The following is a 13,337-nucleotide window of genomic DNA, read 5'->3' on the forward strand; positions in this document are numbered from 1 at the left end:
TGTGTGCCTGACACTGAGTGGTGTGTGTCTGACACTGAGTGTATATATGTCTGTCAGTGAGTGTGTATGTATGTTTGCCAGTGTTTATCTGTCAGTAAGTATATATGTGCCTCAGTGTGTGTGGGTCACTGACACTTAGTGAATGTGCGTCTGTCAGTGAGTGTGCATCTGTCAGTGAGTTTGCATGTGTGTTCTGTCGGTGGGTGTGTGTGTCAGTTAGTGTGTATGTGTGTCTGTCGGTGAATGCGAGTGTGTGTAACTGTGAATGTGTATGCTTCAGTGAAAGTGATACACAGTCATTGTCACGTGTGTGACAATGACTGTGTATCTGTCAGTGAGTGTATGTCGGTGCATGCATCAGGGAGGGCGTATGTCTGTCCTTCTGTCATGAAGTGAAATTTAAAAAGGGAGGGGAGGGGGTGTTCCCACATTTTGTCATGCCTAGGGCAGCACAAAACCAGAATACACCACTGGTGGTGATAGTTCCATTTTAGAATTTTTCTAAGTAAACTGTAGTTCTTGTGGTTTTTGTAATGTTTCTTTATGATATTTTAATGCTGAGTTACTCAACAGTGGTTACCATTCACTATGCAGTAGGATGAAAACCAGTTTGCAATATTTAAGCCAAAATAACACTGTAGAAAAGAAAACCTTTAATGCCGCCGAATGGAACGTTTTCTCTGTCTTACTTTTTATTTTAGCTCATCTTGGAAAGCACCTGCCATTTTAACACATCTTGATGACCCCCTCGGACCATAAGAATACATATTCTTTATTTATCCTGTCTTTTACTCTTTCACTCTCTGCAAGAAATAAGTAAATCATTTACTATAAGGGCAAGGGAATCTCGCATTTACTCACTGATAAGCCGACTCATTCCTCTTGTTGTAGTACGCCGCCCACGTAAAAATGATAAAGTCTCAGCGAAACTCATTTTTTTTTTTATGTTTTATAATGCAGTTTAAATAGCTTGAACGGCTGTAAACTCTGTTTATGATTCAAAGAAGGATGAATACTTTTAGTAGATGGGCCATAAAATGTGTCCTTTAACCCAGCGATAGGACTGATGTCAGGCCAGGCCACAAACGCATTTGAAAAATAATGTGCATGTGCGTGCACAGGTGCACACCGGAGGTCAATTTAGCTGAGCATGCGTACATGAAATTATGCATTAATTAAAGGAGCACTATATCATTAGGAATGCATTCCTGTCACCAGTGATATCAAGGGCCTGCACCCCCCTTCCATTTGCAGTAAACAATATTTTTTTACGTTTTTAGTTATAATCCAATGGGAGAGGTATAGTAAAGCATCACATTTAATGTTTTCATAGTAAGACAGCCACTGGAGGTGCGTTCAACCCTGCAATGTAAGCATTCAGGTTTCTAAACAATTACACAACCACTGCACCCAGGCCATTTCATTGTGATGAAGTGGTTTGGGTGACATTAGAGGGTGACTATTATTTCCATGGGTCAGTTTAAGTGTTATAGATTTCGAAATATGAGCCAAGCTGAGACTACTTGACGAACCCCAGAAACATTGAAAGATTGTCATATACATCTATTGGTGATTGTAGATCCTAACCCATGCACTACCACTACCCCCTCCCCCCCTTTGAGAATCCATGTGTACTAACCGCTGGGAATCTTTTGCTAGTTGGGCTATTTGCTAGTGTGTTAAGAAGGCTGACTGCAGATCCTGGGGTTTAGCAGGAAACGCAAGAACTTCAAACATGAATATCTGTTTTTGTTTTTCCTTAAATTTTTTTCTCTTTAAATCTGAACAGTTCCATTAATGTTTTCTGATAAGTATCAAGCCGTTCATGGATATGTTCCGACACTGACCCTCTCTTACCTACTGTCTGTGGAAGTTGGTCTTGTAAACCAAGCAGACGTGTAAGTACTAGAATTGTTTGGGTAAGCACAGCTCACTTGTAATGTATTTGAGGGGTGCAGTTGCAGAGATTTCTGCAAAATCACTGAAGTGATAAGCAACAGAGTCAAGGGTAGTGATTGAGGAGGTGCTCAGGCCATACATTACATAATTATTATTTTATTATTTATATAGCACCCTCAGATTCCATAGCGCTGTACAATTGGACTACATCATTACATTGCTTTGAATGTCTAAGAGAGAGAGAGAGATAAAGCTATGGAGTTATGGCCTCCCATCAGACATACCTCCTAACATTCCAAATGGACAAAGAGGGACACTTATATTTAGGGTTGTGGGTGGCGTTGTGACCAGGGGTCAGGCTGTTCTGGGAAATTTTAGATGACTTATTAATAATAATTTATACATTTAAAATGTGATTTAGAGCAAAAAAAAATATCTTTTTTTACACAGACTGGTTTTTAAAATGTTTATTGAAGTTGTGTAGACACATTACAACATAAGCCATTACATAGTTACTTAGTTACATAGTTACATAGCTGAAAAGAGACTTGCGTCCATTAAGATAGAAAACAGGGAAAGGAGAATTTGAGCCCAAAATAGAGACTTTCCCTTCTAAATAGGGACAGTTGGGAGGTATGCCTTAGATATGCATATTTATTTTTTTATTATAAGAAATATAAAAATAGATTTAAGGAACTTTAAGACTTAGGAATGCTGTATTCCTAACGCTGTAGTATGCTGCCGTCCCTAACTTTAGGTCCAGCCCCCTGCCCCCCAGCATGAAATGGTTAAAAAAAATTTATCACTCGCCTTAATGAGTGCTCTCTCTTCCTCCCGAGACGTCCCAGGACCTAAGGCGCTTGCATGGCAAATGTCACATGAGCATTAGAGCTTCCCCATAGGAAAGCATTGAATCAATTCTTTGCTATGGGGATTTTGAAGACGCTGGACTTTCTCATGCACAGCATTGCTGACAATACAGGAAGCCACTAGAGGTTGTCTTAACCCTGCAACATAAACATTGCAGTATCGCTGAAACTGTAGTGTTTTACATTGCAGGGTTAAGGGGACAGGGGCACTCCACCCAGACCACTTCAATGAGATGAATGTCCCTTTAACATATGACCAGTCGGATTTTTGTCCTGAGTGCATGAACCTCACATGCCTGTTGATCTGGCAGCTGGGTTATGAGAATTATAGTCCAGCTCTCTTTGAAAGGCCACAGCCTGTGCTTTAATGAAAGATTTGGGGACATTGTTTGCATTACAGAGCACATTGCTGACATTCTAACCATAGCAATAACCATACATCAAAAATACCAGGTCCGTACCATGAACATCAATCAGCAATCTCAGCAAAAACTCAACCAGAAGACAGAAACCACTCCATCCACAATTTAGGGATGCAGGAGTCTAAACAAAGTTCTGCCCCCTTCATATTTTCCACAAGCTGGAGATGAATAGGTCATTTGAGAATGAATAGAATCCTTTGTACACAAAAGAAAAAAGAAAAAAATCAGAATTACATCTTATCAGTAGTAAAAGCAAATAGCACGTATTAATCTTACTAATCTCCAGCATCAATGTTTGCTGAAGTGGTAGTAAGCGGCAAGAATACTGAGTCAATATTTACCCAAAAAATTGAATTTTAGTTTTAGCCGCTGTAATAAAAAAAAAAATGTACCATTCCTGAAAAAGACCCAGAGGGACAACTTCTTGGCATTCTTCTTACTCGAAGCTGTAAACACACATTAAATAGCACACCGTGACCTTATATGGTATTGCAAAGTACTGAGCACGGATCACGTGGTTTCAGACACAATTGTGAATGGTGGCATCAGGAAATAACTGTGCTGTTTGCTGCACTGAAATATTTCCCAGATGAGGTCATTGCAAATCCTTGAATAATATGAGCCTTTGCTGCTGTCACAGTTCTTAACCCTTACAGCAGGTTAGGGAAAATCCCCTTCCTTTTCACATTGTATCCAAAAAAAAAAGGAAAAAAAGAGATAAAATAATTCTTGTTTGACCATTTCATTTTAAAAACATTTTTTTGTTTGTTTTCCTCTGTGTTTGTGTGTTATACACATATTTGCCAATAGTGCGCTTTTACACTTTTTTATTTAGTGTAATAGTGAAAATAATTATTTCATTATTGCACATTGTTTCATTGTAGTGTATTGACTGATCTGGCCTTAACGTTAGCTTTACACTCACCGGGATTAAGTCTTTAAAAAATATTCCTCAAATATTTATGTCTGGAAATGTAATTCTTATTTAATGTAAAACATAATATATATATATATATATATATATATATATATATATATATATATATATATATATAGATTTATATATATATATATATATATTTTTTTTTAAATGCCCATGTGTTTGCATACATATATAAAAGCATGTTTAGTGTAAATGAAGGTGTTTATTCACTAAACAACAAACAGTAATGATTTGTAAACAAGAATTTAAGAAAAAAGTGCTGATTCGTGAACATTCTCCCTTGCAGCTATATTTACAGTTTGTCTAGTTTAGACTGAATGTTGCAAGTTACTTTTACTTTGATTGTTTTTTTTAAAAATTCTTTATTTTATTGTGCTGGTGATAACATACACGATTGGTGCGCCACAATAGCTGTACCAATCACAATATGAACATCCAATAAGAAGCAAGCATGGCATATATAGAAACAACACATTTTTAGGTTTTAGTTGCAGTCGTTAAGGTGAGATGTCGTGCAGAGCTAGCTATGTGTAGTGATGTGATCTCGCCTTGGTATCAGACTCCGGGTACTATTGAGTACTGGCAGTGTAATGTGCTTTAGACCCTACTGTCTTGCGTTAAGCTGTCGCGGCTAGTGATGTCCCGAACAGTTTGCCGGGAACCGTTCGCGGTTCACGGTCGCGAACACGCGCTATGTTCGGTCTGCCCCCTATTCGTCATCATTGAGTAAACTTTGACCCTGTACCTCACAGTCAGCAGACACATTCCAGCCAATCAGCAGCAGACCCTCCCTCCCAGACCCTCCCACCTCCATGACAAATAGGGGGCGGACCGAACATGTTCACCGACAAATGGTTCCCGGCGAACTGTTCGGGACATCACTAGTCACAGCTGCTGTGTGTGGTGGTGTGGTACTCATCTCAATGGCGCCCTCAGCGCTAGTCAGGTATGAGTGTTCGTGGGTAATGGTTCCAAAGGGCGTGTGTGTGGGGGGATCTGGTCTGCTCGATGTGGGCTGTCGTTCTGAATGTGAGTCGGTCAAGGTTGTTAGTGAGCCTCGTGTGTTGTGAGTTGAGCATGTCTGGGTAAGCCGGGGAAACATAAACTTTGTTAACTGTACCACCTAGGGTGGTGGGGTAAGGCTGTGTAAAGTGTTGAATGTCCATCTTGGCACTCTCCTCATGTGGTAGCCGTTGTGTATCCTCCTTTAGACTTCCGTCTCGGGGAGAAGGGGATCACAGTCTCTGGGTTCCACTGGTGCGGCTTAGAGGCTGCCCCGTTCCCGGTTGGTGTCAGAGCGTCTGGAGGTATGTTGAGAGCAGGTAGGAGGGCCGCTGCTTCCGCGAGGTTGTGGATCAGATGTTTAGTTTCTCCCTGCTGGATCTGTAGAGTGCGGGATGGCCGCCATTGGTATGGTAGTTGTCGCTGCCTCAAGAGAGTGGTGAGCGGTCGGAGTGTTCTTCGCCAGGCTAGCGTGCTTCCCGACAGGTCTGGGAAAAATGCGAGGGCCATATCTTCAAATGCGTATGGTGTGTGGTCCCTCACTGCCGCCAGCACTGCTGCCCTCTCTTTGTTGCTCTGCAACCGGAGGATCAAGTCTCTAGGTACGTTGTCTGGTGCTCTGGGGGACTTTGGCACTCGGAAGAACCCATCGATTCCCACCATTTTACTTTGTCTTGGGGTGAGTATGTTGCTTAGTAGGCGCCTCAGAAAATGCGGGATCTCCGCGGTTGGGACCTCTTCAGGGATGCCTCGAATGTTGAGGTTGTTTTTCTGCCTCCAGTCTTCAATGGCGGTGAAGCGGCATTCAGTCTGCTCGTTATGCAGTTGGAGCCCCTGGACTGCCTTTTGCAACGTCGCTATCTGTTGTGCTTGGTCGCTGGATGCAGTCTCTAGCACCGCTATTCTGCCAGTCAGGCCTTGTAGGTCAGTACGGATTAGTGCAACGTCTGTCAGGATACTCTTCTGGAGGTCTGCCAGAAGTGTCTTCAGCACTGCGGTAGTCACCGGGGAGTTGTCTCGTTCACCGTGCCGCGGTGCAGGCTTTAAGGCTACAGGGTGAGTCTCTACCTCCTCATCTGGGGACATGTCGTCCAAAATTTTTCAGTATGTCTCAGTGTAGTCGGCCATCTTTGGTCTCACCGCTCCGTGTGCCTGCCTCAGCAGATCACCAATTTCTAAGCCCTGCCACAGTTTTTCTGGCTTTAGCTTTTTAGTTTTTCTTCCCATGATGTTGCTGCTCGTTCTTGAGGGGTACCCCGATATTATTTGTCACAATTTTAGGGTCTTTCAAGTGATTGATTGTTTTGTGACTAGTTACTACATTTCCAAGAAAATGAGACATATCTGCTGTTGGGAGACGGAGGGTGGAGGGGCAGAAATGGAAACTATTTAATGAAAAATCTAAAAAGCGCATAAAAACTTTTACAACCTCAGCGGCCTTTGTTTATCCAAAGTGCCTTAAACCCCCTCTGACTACTGCAACATTAAGATCATATTTCTCAATAATCTGAACTTTGAACTTTGAGCTGTAAACTGATATCACAGGGTTATAATGTATTACTCTAGTATAAAATACTAGTATTGCATTAGGATTATATTACTAAAATAATATATTGCTGGAATGTCTGCTGCAAAAGTTACCTGGACACACATGATGTTTGGGTGATACATTTATCTGAAATCTGGTTTTACCAGTTGCTGGGAACATGAGAATTTTTTTATAAATACAAAAAATAATTTAGAAAATGTTTAGAACAAAGATAAACTTGTGTTAGTGTTGAATCTCAGAACAACACAGCTGCAAACAATACTGAAATTTGAGTTTTTATTTCTGATATTGGTGTAATCAGCTTTCTGACAATATGTAACCCATGGGTAGTCAACCTGGTCCCTACTGCCAGCTAGTGGGCGGTTTGGGATTTCAGGTGGGCGGTGGTGCATTCTGCAGAAGATTCCTGTTGGGCCTCGATGGCCATGCACCAAGGCCAGCAGGGGAGATCATTTCATCTCTGCCAGCCCATGGAGAGCAAGCCTTGCTGTAAGCCCTCTTGGGCTGGTGAGGAGATCAAAGATCTCTATCACCAGCCCACTGGCACTTAGTTCCAGCAGAGGGAGGAAAGGGCCTGGAAGGCTCTGTGTTCCTCCCGGAGCAGGCTGGTCAGAGCATTGCCACGTGTTACGAGTCAGCCTTCATCCAGAGGAGCTCCAGGCTAAAGTGAACATGCGACTACTGGACAACCAGGGTTTGCACCATTATGTCCGCCCTCCCTGGTAAAAGGTAAGAAGAAAGCAGAGGGAGACATTAAAATAGATTTTCACATCTTACCCACCTACACACAGCATAGACCCTATATATACACACACACACACACACTGCCTCCCTCACACACATTCACACTGCCCCCTCACACACACTGCCTCTATCGCACTTGCGCTATAAAATTAGTTATTGTGGCACTGGTGGGCGTTAAAGATATTTTACTATCAACAAAGATACAAAGTAGGTGGTAGATATTAAAAGGTTTACTACCCATGATGTAATCAGTATATGCCAAGAAGTGTTGCATGTTCACAAAGTAAGTAAAAAGATATTACATAAACTTTGTATGGTTGTTGTGACGAGACCAATCTTGCCACTGTGCATTGGAGGAGCCTGGTTGCCCGCCTGCTGCCTTTAGACTATGGCCCCATGTTGAAACGCTTGATTTTCCCCTGCAAAGACATGAAAGCTGGGTCATTCGGTGCTTGCCCTGTTTGAGCGGTGATACCCCAGATAGCTATGCCATGGAGCCCATTCGTATAATGAAAGACTATGGGAAAGATTTTAGCTCCATGGCAATTGAACTGTATGTATGTGATCTGAGAGCCATTCATTAATAATGTGCGCTCAGATCTGAGCTATCTGGGGATATGTTGAATGTACCTGTTCACTGCTTGACCTCAACACGGAGCTTTGTCTCGTTCTTGGGGGGATTTACTGTATGCTGTTCCAGTTTGACTGCTAGGAGTGTAAAACTATTTGCATGGTTTTTCCTATTCGGCTGTTTACAGCATTCGTATGGTTCCGGTTCAGCTGTTTACGGCATTCATATGCTTCTCCGGTTTGGTGTATTGGTGTCTACAGTAGCTGTGCCTGTGTCTCTGAAAGGGAAGATCTACTAAACGGCGGTTTAACCCTTTTATTCCTGGGGGTGCCGTTACAGTTGTCCCTTGCTTGTTTCTTGTCATCTTGAACAAAACTTCAGTTTGTCTTCACAACATCAGATCAGTGGTTTGTGGTTAAATGTTGTACTGTGTTTGCAACAATGTATAAACTTTGTCTGTCCATGCATATTGGATAGAGATAGAGATAGAGATTTGTACATGGGTATATGTAAATTTGCAAGATTTTAGAGGACCCCAAAAAATAAATGAACAGATAAAATGTCTGTCACTTTCTGGAAAATATAGTGTTGAATAAAATATTTTAAAAATCACCTATAATTTGCTTTAACCATTTTGGTTTTCAAGAGATGTAGTTTGTGTGTGAGGAATGCAGTATGCGTGAGAAGTGCAGTGTGTGAGGGACTGTGTGAGGGGTGTGTGAGGGGTGCAATGTATGAATGTGTTGGGAGGTATAGGCCTATATTTTATGGTTAGGTGCAGATGTAAGCAAAAAAAAACATGTTTAAAAAAAACCCATAAACAAACTTTTTTTATTTCCCATCCCTGGGAGCGGGACCTGACGTCCATACTGGCCGGACATGTTTCACACTTGCTCCTGAAAAACGGGCTTCATTAAGCAGTTATAAACAATAAATTGTGCCTAAAAAGTCCTCCATACCTGCTGGCTAGTACACAAGCTGAACGCAAGCGGTTGGGCCAACACTGGAACTTCCGGCTGAATAGCCACACTGCTTATATCTGTGACCTACCTGGATGGTTATATATATATGATCTAAGTATATATAAACACATATACATACACACACATACACTGTCTAGGTGTATTTTACTATTAATATATATATAATCATATATATATATATATATATATATAGTTAATACAATGTTAAACAAAAATCTGTACACCAGTCAAGCCATAAGACTTGCTTTTCCCACAGAAATCCAAAAACTGCAGCGATGTTGCAACCGCAAAGGATTCTGGGTGGGCATATGCAAATTAGTTCAACAAAGAATCACATTGTTGCCTCATTCCATTTTAAACATGGATTCCTTTTAATCTGTGTTTGCAGTATACAACTGCTTGGAACACAATTTAGGAAAAGATGCAAAACTAGTGAACCACTCATGGACAGCTGTTTTGTTGTTAATGCAACTCATCAGCATGAGGTTGGTTACTGGTTTGCTTATTGAGGCTTGGTAGTGCTTGGGAAGCAAAATCCAAATAGGTTATGGTGGGGAAAAATTGTGATTGAAAACCCCTTCCACCTGAAGTCTGTGGATAGTTAATACAATGTTAAACAAAAATATATATATATATATATATTAATATCAAATTACATGTAGACTGATACTGATTAAATATATATATATATATATATAATTATTGTTATATATATTTATATATAATATACAAAAATATGTAAATACGTTAAAAAATAAAATTAAAAATAATTAAAAATAAATAATTAAAAAATATATAGATGTGTGTTATTTCGTTCTAACTGTATTGTGATATTAATATATATATATATTGATATCAAAATACATGTAGAACGAAATAATATATATATATATCTATATACATAAATATATACGTATATATCACTATATATATATATATATACCTATATATAAATAAATATATTTAAAAATTTTTTTATATATATATATATATATATATACATATACATACACATGTGTGTATATATATATACATATATTAATTCTACACATATATGTATGTAATATCTTTACATAATTAGGTATCCTAATTAATTACAATTAGTGGGACCTGCCTGACAACCCATGCCGAAAGTATAGGGAATTTAATTTGCTAGCACTATATTTAACCCTATAACTTTCCAAGACACCATAAAACCTGTACATGGGGGGTACTGTTTTACTCGGGAGACTTCGCTGAACACAAATATTAGTGTTTCAAAACAGTAAAATATATTACAACGATGATATCGCCACTAAAAGTGAAGTTTTTTGCATTTTTCACGCACAAACAGCACTTACACGGATGATATTATTGCTGTGATACTTTTTACTGTTTTGAAACACAAATATTTGTGTTCAGCGAAGTCTCCCGAGTACAACAGTACCCCTCATGTACAGGTTTTATGGTGTTTTCAAAAGTTACAGCGTCAAATATAAGGCTTGTGTTTCATTTTTTTCACATTAAAATTCGCCAGATTGCTTACGTTGCCTTTGTGACCCTATGGTAGCCCAAGAATGAAAATTACCCCTATGATGGCATACCATTTGCAATAGTAGACAACCCAAGGTATTGCAAATGGGGTATGTCCAGTCTTTTGTAGTAGCCACTTAGTCACAAACACTGGCCGAAATTGGCGTTTTTTGCATTTTTCACACACAAACAAATACTAACGCTAAATTTGGCCAGTGTTTGTGACCAAATGGCTACTAAAAAAGACTGGACATACCCCATTTGCAATACCTTGGGTTGTCTACTATTGCAAATGGTATGCCATTTTGGGTGTAAATTTATTTCCTGGGCTACTATACAGTCCCAAAAGCAACGTAACCAATCTGGCGAATTTCAATTTCAAATGTAACGTGCTATATTTGACCCTGTAACTTCCCAAAACACCATAAAACCCGTACATAGGGGGTACTGTTTTACACATGAGACTTTGCTGAATACAAATATGTGTATTTTATTGCAGTAAAAGCAAACAGTATTATGACATTGACAGTTAAAATGTCACGTAGAACTGAAAAAATAACAAGATTTCTTATTTTCGCCCATTTTTTTCATATTAAATTATGTTTCAGAGCTAAATATTTGATATTAAATGAAAGCCCTGTTTCCCCTGAATACAAAGATATATAATAAGGGGGGGGTGCATGTAATATGAAAGAGGTGAATTACGGTTGGACAGACATATAGCGCAAATGCCAGGTTTTGTTTATGTTTTGAACTGTTCACAACGTGTACATTTGGCTCAGTCTTTAAGGGGTTAAAAACGTTACTTGCACCATTTGCACTTATATCCGTTTCAGATACACTGCTACGAGATACGTTCTTCATACATATGTATGTTAACCCATATGGGTGAGTTAGTAAAATTGTAAGCGCTCCACATGCACACCAGTGGTGGTTTTTACTATTAATCTCCTACACTGAGTGTACACTTGGCCTTTTGAATTAATACATAGGGCAGAGAGTCCCTATTTTTAGTGGCAGCTGCTATTATTGTTCACTTTATCATTAACTGTAAGCGCCTTGGAAACACATAATTTTTGCATTGCATTATTTCTGCAACATATCTTGTCCCAGTGGTATAATAGCATGAGCTCAACAAGTTGTCCTGTTTTAACTTTCTATACTCCACATGTTCGTCTATACCAGGGGTAGGCAACCTACGGCACTAGTGCCATGCACGGCACTCGAGGTGTCTTTCCACGGCACTCAAGGCTGCTAGAGCCAAACAGGGTCTGGCCTATCAGGAGTCTCAGTGAAACTTCAGATATCTGCTAATACGAAGAGGTGGTGAAGGACAATCCTCAATTTATGCATTGCAGCACGTAGAGGTAGTGATCTCAGATCAGTTCCTCCCAGCACTTGTGAATAGGAATCCACACCGTAGTAGAGCAGCCCGCAGCTGATGTTGCAGCTCCTGTCCTTGACCTGTACCTGCCCAGGCTGGTCCCCACTGGAACCCAGGAAAGCCACCCACACTGCTAGATATACACAGACCTGCAGAATAAGCCTCCCCTCATACAAATAATACGAACAGCCCACACACAAACATACACACAATCCCCACAAACGCAACACCACTAACAATCTACATACACGCACACAATTCCACAAGCAGCCCTCATACACAGCCCACATTCATATGTATCATACACGATACCATAAACTACTAATGAACATAACAATATAATAGCTCATATACGCCCAAATACAACGATACAAAGCAATTACAGTATAAATAACACAAGCAGAATACGGCAGCACACACACCTCAATTTAAAAAAATAGGATCGGCAGGGCCGTTTGAAGGAATTTGGGGGCCTCAAGCAAAATGGACATGGTGCCCCCCCCTCCCCCCCCCGCACGCAAAGCCTACAGGAACCACAGCATAGCCATACAGTTTAAGTTCACCCACACTTTATATAAATAAAAAAGGTTTACAGTGCAAATACTGCTGTTGCATATAATGTGCATAAAACTTGAACATTTTCAACAATTGAAAATTCCCTGTGTTCTCCTCATCTCCCATTCTCCTCACCCCCCCTCCCTGTGTTCTCCTCACCACCCCCCCCCGTGTTCTCCTCACCACCCCCCCCCGTGTTCTCCTCATCTCCCCTTCTCCACCCCCCCTCCCTGTGTTCTCTTCATCTCCCCTTCTCCTCACCCCCCTCCCTGTGTTCTCCTCATCTCCCCTTCTCCTCACCCCCCTCCCTGTGTTCTCCTCATCTCCCTTCTCCTCACCCCCTCCATGTGTTCTCCTTATCTCCCCTTCTCCTCACCCCCTCCCTGTGTTCTCCTCACCCCCTCCCTGTGTTCTCCTCATCTCCCCTTCTCCTCACCCCCCCTCCATGTGTTCTCCTCATCTCCCCTTCTCCTCACCCCCCCTCCCTGTGTTCTCCTCACCCCCCTCCCTGTGTTTTCCTCATGTCCCCTTCTCCTCACCCCATCTCCCCTTCTCCTCACCCCCCTTGTGTTCTCCTCATCTCCCCTTCTCCAAACCCCCCTCCCTGTGTTCTCCTAATCTCCCCTTCTCCTCACCTCCCCCTCCCTGTGTTCTCCTCATCTCCTCACCCCCGTGTTCTTCTTACTCCTCCCCCTCCCTGTGTTCTTCTTACTCCTTCCCCCTCCCTATGTTCTTCTTTCTGCCCCATGTTCTTCTTACTCCTCCCCCTCCCTATGTTCTTCTTACTACTCCCCCATGTTCTTCTTACTACTTCTTACTTACTCCCCTCCCACCCTCCCTGTGTCCTTCTTATTCCCCTCCCCCTGTGTCCTTCTTATTCCCCTCCCCCTGTGTCCTTCTTATT

This window comes from Pelobates fuscus, chromosome 4 (genome assembly GCF_036172605.1).
Source record: "Pelobates fuscus isolate aPelFus1 chromosome 4, aPelFus1.pri, whole genome shotgun sequence".
NCBI lineage: Eukaryota > Metazoa > Chordata > Amphibia > Anura > Pelobatidae > Pelobates > Pelobates fuscus.